This window comes from Chinchilla lanigera, unplaced genomic scaffold (assembly GCF_000276665.1).
Source record: "Chinchilla lanigera isolate Chin_1 unplaced genomic scaffold, ChiLan1.0 scaffold00069, whole genome shotgun sequence".
Taxonomy (NCBI): domain Eukaryota; kingdom Metazoa; phylum Chordata; class Mammalia; order Rodentia; family Chinchillidae; genus Chinchilla; species Chinchilla lanigera.
In genome coordinates, this window is record NW_004955470.1 from 1,453,272 (window position 1) to 1,463,256 (window position 9,985).

General features: G+C 40.8%; 1 pseudogene; it reads left to right on the forward strand.

The window, feature by feature from the left end:
• The first annotated feature begins 567 nt into the window (after nucleotides 1-567).
• On the forward strand, nucleotides 568-890 carry LOC102024212 (annotated as a pseudogene).
• The last annotated feature ends 9,095 nt before the right edge of the window (nucleotides 891-9,985 follow it).

Genomic DNA, 9,985 nt, shown 5'->3' on the forward strand with positions numbered 1-9,985 from the left:
AGATTAAGCATTTTGCTTTGCACAATGAGCTCTTTTGCGCTATTTGATTTCTAACCCTGTTTCCATAGTTTTTAAAAGCTAATAGCATGTTCCAAGAATTTCAATATTACATCATCCAACATTTCAATATTACAGGCTATACTATTACTAGTATAGCCTCAAATTCCAGTAGCAGCAGGAAAATCATTGTCCAGCGATGCTGAGACCTATTTTTATGTCAAACAGACATGATGCCAAGATGAATCCAAAGTGATTTTCTCACTCCACCACATAATAAACTTGTGATGGGGTTACCGAGGCAGCCTCGGATACAAGTCCTATCTGTAAGGAGATGAAGTAGAATGCTTTTGTTTCAGGAAAACCATTCACAGCATGTGTCGTGTCCTGACTCCTAGGGAAAGCCAAAGACAAGAAGTAGAGAGAATGGTACAGGCTCAGAGGGACAGATTTGTTACCGGCATGAAAAGACCCCAGCGGGGGACGAGTGCTTCCTCCTTCACCCAGGAAGTGGGCAGGTCAGCGGAGTGGGGGTGATGCATGCGTCCAGGCCAGGTCCACTGGTCCAGCATGTCGAAGGTTTCCTTTAAGATCACGTTGACGTCAGACCAGCGGCTGCCACACAAATTGCTCAGTGTTCCTGAAAGTACACCTTTCACAGCAGTCTTAAAGTTTGCTCCTGCAGCAACAAGTGCAATTATTACCAGTGATGGACTAGGAATAAATTCTGCACGGACTGCTGGAAATGTTTTCCTAAAATATGGTTCAGAACTGCCAGTTATCCCTAGAGATCACGTTGGAAGTTGCTAATATCTGCTGGGAACATACAGTTACCTTTCAGAATAAAAATTGCTATTTTTATTTCGGTTGTAAAAGTGAGATCAGGCATTTCACATACAATGAAAACACCAAGAGTCCATGAAACAATGACTCTTCCGTCCCTTCCCATTCATATTCTTCACATGAAGAGGAGGCAGTTATGAACGGACAGTGCTACCACCACAGAAAGTCATACAGCGGTTGCCTGTGGCTTCACAAGTAGCGAATTCACTTGTGGCCAGCTGCACAACTTTTTCACCTGGAAAACAATTCTGATAATATTTTGTGAGTAATTTTGGAAAATTAAAATTTCCTAAGTACATAATTGTCTTTGAGTTAAAAATGGAGAAAGATTGACTATGGATCATAGATGGCAGTTTGCTTGATAGCATCTTGCAGACTCATATATAGATTCTTAAATATACATTTTGTGATAAATGTAAAAGACATATCAGTGAATATTTAACTGTTTTATCATTTATAGTTTAAGTTTTCAAACTTAATAAGTCACATAAATTTTAATTAAATATCAACCAGAAATTTAATTTCTTGGCCTAACCATTAGGTGCATAAGCTAATGTCACATACCAAAGTCCTTGAGAGTGTTGTTGCAGAATGTATTATTCGTCACGGTGGAAGCTGATGATACGTAGAAGCACCTTGGCTGAGCTATGCATTTCTTTAGAGCTAATGTGTCTCTATCAGCTTCTGAATGCAACATTTTTTATGACAAAAACCCTCAAGAAATGACTCTTTGAAGATATTATTTCTGAGCAGCATTCGGAAAGAATATTGTTATAGAAGTTCACCAGAAGCTTAAAGAAATACTGATCGGGTTTGGGGATATAGCTCAGTGGCACAGCACCTGCCTAGCAAGCGCAAGATCATGAGTTCAATTCCTGGCACCAAAAATATAAAAAATTTTAAAAACTGACCAGAAATCCTGCTGAGTTACATTTATTGAAGACCTAACTTTTGAGGAAGTGCTAATATTAATCACCCAAGTGCATAACAGGCAGAGATGGGAAAGCCCAGCTGACCAGGCTGTGGCAAGAGGAATGACAGGCAAGGACAGCAGGAATGAGTGATAGGAAACCGTCACAGTGTCACAAAGGATGTCAGCAGGCCCACAGAACCGCAGAGAGTGTGTTAGAAAACCTGAAATGGAAAACAAAATACTTGACGTAGTCCTAGAAAGCAAAGTGTATTTCTTGTCCACATACAGACTTAAAAGTACCCAGTATGAGTATTCAAAAAAATGTGTCCATAACAAAATATTTTATTTGTGTTTACAGAGGAAATCGGTGTCTGCACACAGTTTGAAAGGTGAATTGAAGGGTCATAGTGGTTCAGAGTCAGTGCTGGACCTACTGTCTTATAAATGGCTCACTCTCTAGAGCAGGGGTTTTGTCTGTCTAGTTCTTTTTAGCACTGGAAATGTAGACAGTCAATAAATAATTCCCAGTTTATTCATGACTAAAGTCTCTCTAAGACCAATATTTACCTTAGCATGTTTCAGTGTCTTCACTGTTATGGGCCCCAGGTTCACCGAAGAAAAAATCTATCACGAAATGCAACCGAATCAGCATCTGAAGGGTGACAGCAATACTTTAAGAAATTAACACGTATTTTTCACAAGTCTGATGAAAAAATAGCAAGATTTTCAGTTACCAAAGGGAAGAAGTTTTGCTAAAGAATAAATATACTATGTTTAGAATGTTTTTATTTAAAAAAAACAAACATCTGATTCTCAAAGGCTGCTACTAGGCCTCAGTGGTCCAGCTGTTTCTAAATTTCTGATCCTTGAAGTTTTGGGGCTTAGTTTAATTTTTTTCCATTCTTGTAGCACAAATATCTACTTTCTGTTTGCATAACTAAGTTTATGGTGTCTTGTGCTATAAAGTGATTTATTGAACACTTTGGCTCTTTACTTTTGAAAAGTAGACTGTAGTTCTTAGCATATTTTGTTAAAGTATACACAGTTTTTATTTGCCAATTACATTTTCATAAAACTAGGGGAGGAGAAGGTTTAGAACCAACCTCCCTCTCACCTCACTGCCCCATCCAGCCATGACACACATGACAGCCACCATCATCACCCACCACTTGGAAGGCTGCTGACGAGTCTTCCTTAATATCACCCAAGATTCTTGTGGGAACTAAGGAAGAAGGTGAGACAAGAAGTCTTAGATTTCCATGGGCGTAACTACCAAGGTTACCTAGAGGGCTCAAGCTCAAAAACTGGGGTATTTTCTTGAGAATATGTTCCCAGCAGTCTAGAAAGCAAACAATATTTGCTCATTTTTTTTTACCTGTCCACCCTACCTCTGCCTGGAGTCCTTTTACCTGCTGACCATTTACCACATCCGGCTAGCAAGTCAAGTTCCTCAAGCACAGTTGTTCAAGGAAAGTAAGCTTAGTCTAAAGAGGATTTCTGAGAGCTACAATCCAGCCTCACGTGCTCAGTGGAATATTGGGCTGCACAGGGAAGTCACCTGGGCCCTGAGAAGTCCTCCTGGCAGTCATGGCCATGCAGATATCAGGGCGGGCTCTGGGGCATCACCCACCACTCTCTCAACCCTACAGTCCCCCAGCTTGGCCTTAGAACATGATCCAACAGTCTGGAGCCATTTGTGCAGGCTGTCTGAGGAACAGATGAGCTCCTCCAGCCCTAGAACTTTCATCCATGTGGATTAGGCAGAACCAGAACCCCAGCGCCAATTGTGCTCACCCCCAATTCACTGTGAATGTCGTGCCGTTATATCTGGAATAATGAAAAATGCCAAATTTTTCCCCTAAAATTTTTCCAGCCTGGGAAAGTTTTGAGAATTTCCTAAGCACATAGTCCCCAGGGCTTCATTGCCACTCCCATATCTCAGACCTTATTGTCACCTGGAAGTTGGAAATTTTCAGGATTGAAACAACTCAGTGGGTCATCCTGCACACCACAGGCTGTCAAAAGAGAGGAAGCCCAAGAAGCACGCATACAGGAAAGGGGAGCGTAGATCTGGAGAGATCGAAGGAGATGCTGTAACCCTGTGTGGCTTTTAGGTGTGAGCATGCCCCTCCTCAAATCAGACTTTGGATACAGTAGTAAGACCTTGCAACCGCCTCACACTGCTCCAGAACCCTGGGGGCCTGTGACTGGGTGGGAGTTACGCTTGCGTCAACTACGTGCCATAGAGGCCCCAGCAAGACAGGTGTGAGACAGACCCTGGTCCAGGCTGAGGCAAGGGTTCATACATGTGGGTCCCCAGAGCTTGTATGATGGCCTCCCTCTACCCTGTCTACTCATTCTACTTACTTAATCCTCCTCTTACTGAAACTCCAAGAACTACTTTAATCCTCATTTTTTCATTTTAATGAATCTTTATAATCACAAGCTTAGACCTTATTCAATCCTATTACCATCCCCACTTTGAATTGGCCTGGTACTATCCAGTGTCACACTGCTTTCCCAGGCCCCAAGACATCTATCTCTACCAGCTCCATTCCGAATTGCCCTCTAGGATTCTAGGACCCTTGGAGGAGCCAGGGTTTGCTGTCTTTAATTTGCTGTCTAAATTTTTTAATTTGGGCTCCAAAGATTCCCCCACTGGCATCTTCCTTAAGAAATAAACCTAATATTTAACAAGCACTTACTATACAGGAGGTCCTTTATGAACTATCATAAGTATTTTATTACATTTTTTCCTAACATCTTATATTCCACAAGGCCAATGGGTACGTGCTAGTTACTGAGAAACATGTAATTCACCCACTGTTTGAATGGCTCTACCTATAAATCCCAAAGGCATATGTGTCAGTTTGGGGGTTTTGAATGAAGAAACAATATAACACAGGACAATATTCTATAAGGTTATCTATCATAGTCACCCAAAGAATCACATACAAACAGAGAGTGCAGGAAATCTGTTCACACACTAAAAACCAAAGAACCCAGCCAAGGGCCTGGATCCCATGATAATGTCCTGCATGAGTTCAGCTAGAAGACCTAGAGCCCATAACAATGCCTCCCATGAGTCCAGCTGGAGGCCTAGAGCCCATGACAATGTTGCGTGCAGGCCTGTTTCACGGATCTGCACTGGGAAGGCCCAAAGGTCAGTGATGGAAGCTAGAAAGTCTGTGCCAGCAGGATGAAGGATCTGTGCTAGCCGGCTGAGGGATCTGCACTGGAGCCAGGAAGTGACACTCAAGGTAAGAACCAGAGCCCTCCCAAAAAGTACCACAGGCATCCTCAGCAACAATGAGGTCCCAAGCTCCTCCAATGATTAGGAAAGCTGAGTTCCATCAGGAAAACCAACGTGACAAATTCTCCAGGAGACTGGCAGTGCTTCCTCCGGAGCCAGGAAGCCATGCTCAAAATGAGGACCAGAGCTCCTCCAAAGTGAACTGTAGCCATTCTCAGCAACAATGAAGTCTCAAGCTCCTCCTCCAGTGAGAACAGCCGAGTTCATCAGGAAAGCCAGCATGACAAGCTCCTCCAGGAAAACCAACAACTTCCTATAGCTTCTCAGCAGCTTCCGGCAGGCTCCTAACAGCTTCTACCAGCTCCCAACAGTCTCACTTCTCCAGCTCTGCCTCTTATGCTGCTGGCGACAACCCTCAGGTGGGCCTCCCACACCCAGCACCATGCTGGTTCAATTCAGCTGAGTGTTACAAGTTGACCACCAGTTGTTAATTCACCACAGTACATCAAAATCATGTATTCAAACTTTAATTCATTAATTCTTCTTATGTTACCCTCCTCCCACTCCAAAGCAAAGCAACAAAGCTGATCACCACCCTACCCTCCAGGTTCCTAGTAATGCTGAATAATGTTACTTCAATGGGTTGAACCAGAAGTTTCAGAATTACCCTTACCTTTGCTTTCTCAGCTCACATCCACCTAACCACTAAGGCTATTCTGATTCTACTTTTAAAATATCTCAATACTATCTCTGCTACTTTCTTGCCACCTCAGGACTTATTATTTGTCACCTCAGGACTGCCTTATTTCAGGACTTGTTTTGTCCCCTCTAGGCTGGCCTTGAGCCAGACAGCTCCAGCCTTTTCTCTACTACTGGGATAGTGCAAAACATGAGCTTGATAAAATGCAAATCTGACTGTGTTGCTCAGATATCCCTTGCCTAGCATACGAGGTCATTCCTTATCTGGGCTCTGAGTACTTAACCTGGTCTCAACTCTAATCACTTCTCTGCCCGAAGAGACCTAGCCCGAAGTACTGTGGCCCAATACCCACCATTGCCCCACCATGTGTATCACTCTTCCTTTAAGACTCACTGCAAACAACACTTGCTCATGAATGGGTCCCCAGCGCCCCAGACTCAACTGTGCGTTCTTCCTCTTGGCCCTTTGCACATACCTCCACTGCAGTATTTGTAATGTTCTGTCACCATTATTAATTTTTTGCCTATCTTTCCCAACAAATTGGGAAAAGATCACATAGCTTTCCAATGTTCAGCACAGTGCCCTTCACATAGTGGGATCAATGAATCCACATCCCCTTCTTAGAAGTTCACCAGCCCAATCTCTCTCCTATGTTGTAGATCAACCAACTAATGGTTATCTCAGCACCAGAGTCCTTACTACTCTCTCCTCCTCTCCTCCTCCTCCTGTGTCTGAGCTGCTGTTTAGGACAGAGGTGGGTGTCAGTAAGTCCATCTTTAAATTAGTTCCAATGATCTCTCAGGCCTATGACTTTCAGGTACCATAAGTAGATCAGTACTTCTCAGCACTGTACAATTCAACTTTTTTGAAGAATCCAGACTACTTTGCAATAAAATTAGGTATAGCTTTGAGATAAGCCAAACCACAAAGGGCAACACCCTACCCTCCCAAATTAGAGATCTATCAGCTCTTCAGCTATCTAAAACATGAGAAAATTTCTTTGGAAATTGGAAATTGATGTTCACTTACCTTAATCCATTTACACGAGCTCCAGTCAGTAGGCACCATCTCCTGATAGGTGATTTCCAACAGAGTAAAACAGAGACCATTTTACCCATTTTCCCACAGAACTACACTTAACCACCCAATTTCATTTTGGGGCAAACTAAGCTCATGTACTACTACAGAGAACAGAAGGATAAGCATTTTCCTACACATAAATTTTACATCATGAACAGGACTTAAATCACTCTGCTGTTAATTTCCAAAAATAGTAGCTTCAGGGTAACTTCGAAAACCAAAGCATCACTTATGAAGATATCCCAAACATTCAATCAGCCTACAATTAAGCTATCAACTAAGATAAATATTAGTCAAAGAAATTCAAAACAGAATTCTTCAGAAACTGCAGGACAGAAATTCTCTGGTGTTGACCTCATCTTTAAGAGTTTACATCAACAAAATTCCCAACCTCAATTGCCTGCAGGGGAGGTAAGTTCATATTTGGGTAAACTGTTATAAATCACACACAATTACTTCATGATAAAGTCCAACCACCATTCTTGGGCCACATTCTTACATTATTCCCAAAGCAGAAAGTTTTAGTTTTACATACTCCTCCACTTTTAATTAGCATTAAGAGGAAAGTTTCACATGAATCTGCTGTACCTTTGATATAGTGCCCCATTCCCTGGTTACACTAGAAGAAAATAAAGCAATGACTCAAAAGCCACTTAGGTGCTGGGGATGTAGCTCAGTGGCACAAGTGCCTGCCTGGCAAGCTCAAGGTCCTGCATTCAATTCCTGGTACAAAAAAAAAAAAAAGATAAAAGCCACTTGGATGTGGAATATGCCTATTTAAATAGAATTCAATCTAAGTAAATAACCATTTACTAAGCACTCACTGCATGCAAATAAAAGAGAAATCATTCTAACCTCCAGGAGAGCTTAGGGCCTGGAAAACAGAAAGACAGACACAAAGTAAAAAACTATGCCACAAGACAAGTGAGATAAGTAATATAGCAGAGATTTAAAAGGAAATAATCTAGGAAAGTGGAAGAATAACCCCAAGTGGGTATTGTGTTAGAGTACATGGCTTAATGAGATAGGTTTTAATAGGAGAATATGCACCAATTACTCCAGGCATGATCTAAACTGAGAGAACATGAGATTTGTGTCAAGGACAGTGGATTGATTAGGTTCTCTAGAGGAATAGAATCAATAGACAGTAGATGACAGATATAGATAGATAGATAGATAGATAGATAGATAGATAGATAGATAGATAGACTTATGCAAGTGGACTTATTAGATAGGCTTGCAGAATCAGGGGCTGGATAGTCCACAATGGTGTTCTGCATGCTGGAGAGCCAGAGGATCTAGTAGATACTCAGTCCAAGAAGCTAGAAGCCACAAAACAAGAGGAAGCAGGGGTGCAGGACTGAAGATCTGTGGGCTCCCTAGGAGTTACTGGCATGGGTCCACGTTGAAAGGGTGAAGAAGCTGGAGTCTGCTGTCCAGGAAATGGCAGCAGCAAAAGACATTTCTGCTCAAGCAGAATGGAGCCTTTCAAGCTCAGGCCAACTTCATCCTTCACTCCCTTTTTATTCCACTGGGCTACAAGCCTACTGGACGATGTCATCCGCAGTCAGGATGGATCTCCCCTCATCTCTTAGTCAAGTTGACGATCAAGACTAACCGTTGCAAGCAGCAAATAGTACAGTGCATGCACTGAAGTGCAGTGGAAGATCAAAGTTAGAAAATAGAGATGAACATGGATGTTTTGAATTCCTAACTGAGATGTTTGTGCTTTGTTCTGTATCGTAGCAACTCTTTATGGTCTAGGTACCTGGTCAAGTTCTATGAAGTCCATGTGAACTTGATGGCTGCTTACATATTTAATATATGTTGACTAAATCAGAAGCGTTAACAGTATTGCTTAAATTTTACTAATTTTTTGTCAGTTCGATCTTTATCTAATTTTAAAATATAAGTCAAAATCTCTCTCTCTGAGGACAAATTTATAAATTTTTTATTGTCATGCTAGATTTGTCTTATTTGTTTTACTATTGTATTAGGTACCTACAAATTTGGACACAGACATTTGACATTCCTTTAAAGAAATTTAAAATTCAAAAGAATTTAAGAAAGTTTCCTTTAAAACTCTCTGTCTTATGTCTCTCTGGTGAACTGAGACTTTCATTGTTATGTGGTGACTCACAGGAACGCTTGTCTTACCGCCCATTCTGGTAGTCACACTAGCAGTTTTGGTTTTTAGTATTTGTGTTTACCTTTTCATGGTGAGTGTAGTGTATTGTTGAAGTTTTTTTATTTCTACCTTTTTCTTTCCTAATTTCTATTTCTCCTGCTTTTTCTGTGTTTTGATTTTTTTCTTTCTAACCTTTTCTCGCTTTTTTTGATTGAGATATTTACTGTTAATTTTCTTATTCCATGTTTTTCCTTTATTTCCAAAGTCATATCCTTTTTTCTATTATTGTTATGGCTGTTCTTGAAGTGTTGCACTTAATGTGGTCAAAAATTAGAATCTCTGCTCCCCTCCAGAATGATAAAGGAGACTAGAACTTTAATTTCCAAAGAACTCCTAAGTATTTCCATGTGTTAGTCCTCTAGTATTTTACTTCTGCTCTTTTCTTTAACCCCATCAATTATTAATAGTATTATTGCCATTATTACTTGAGCAGACCATGAGATTTTTTAATTCACCTATAATAATTTTAATAATTATTAAAATTAAATTTAATAATTTCTCTACCCATAATTTCTTCCTGCAGCTTAGACCTTCTTTGTGGGATTATTTTCCCTCTTCCTGAAAATTTCCTTTAAAATCTCCTTCATTAGTCTTGCATAGTGGCTCATGCCTGTAACCCCAGCACTTGAGAGGCTGACACAGCAGGATCTCTGTGAGTTCAAGGCCAACCTGGACTACAAAGTGAAATCTTGTCTCAAAAAGACAATAAATAAATAAATAAATAAATAAATAAATAAATAAATAAAGTCCCCTTCATCAAATGCCTGTTAGTAGTAAACTCTTCAGTTATTGTGAATATGAAAACATTTTTACATCACCTTCATTCCTTTTTGCTGTAAGGCAGACTGCATTTCCCTTTTTTTTTTTGGTACCAGGAATCAAACTCAGGACCTTGAGCTTGCCAGGCAGGTGTTTGTGCCGCTGAGCTATATCCCCGGCCCCTGGATTTCCTATCAAATCTTTCTTTCCACTTTTATTCTTCAAAGATGGATTCTGTTTGCATTTTGAAGC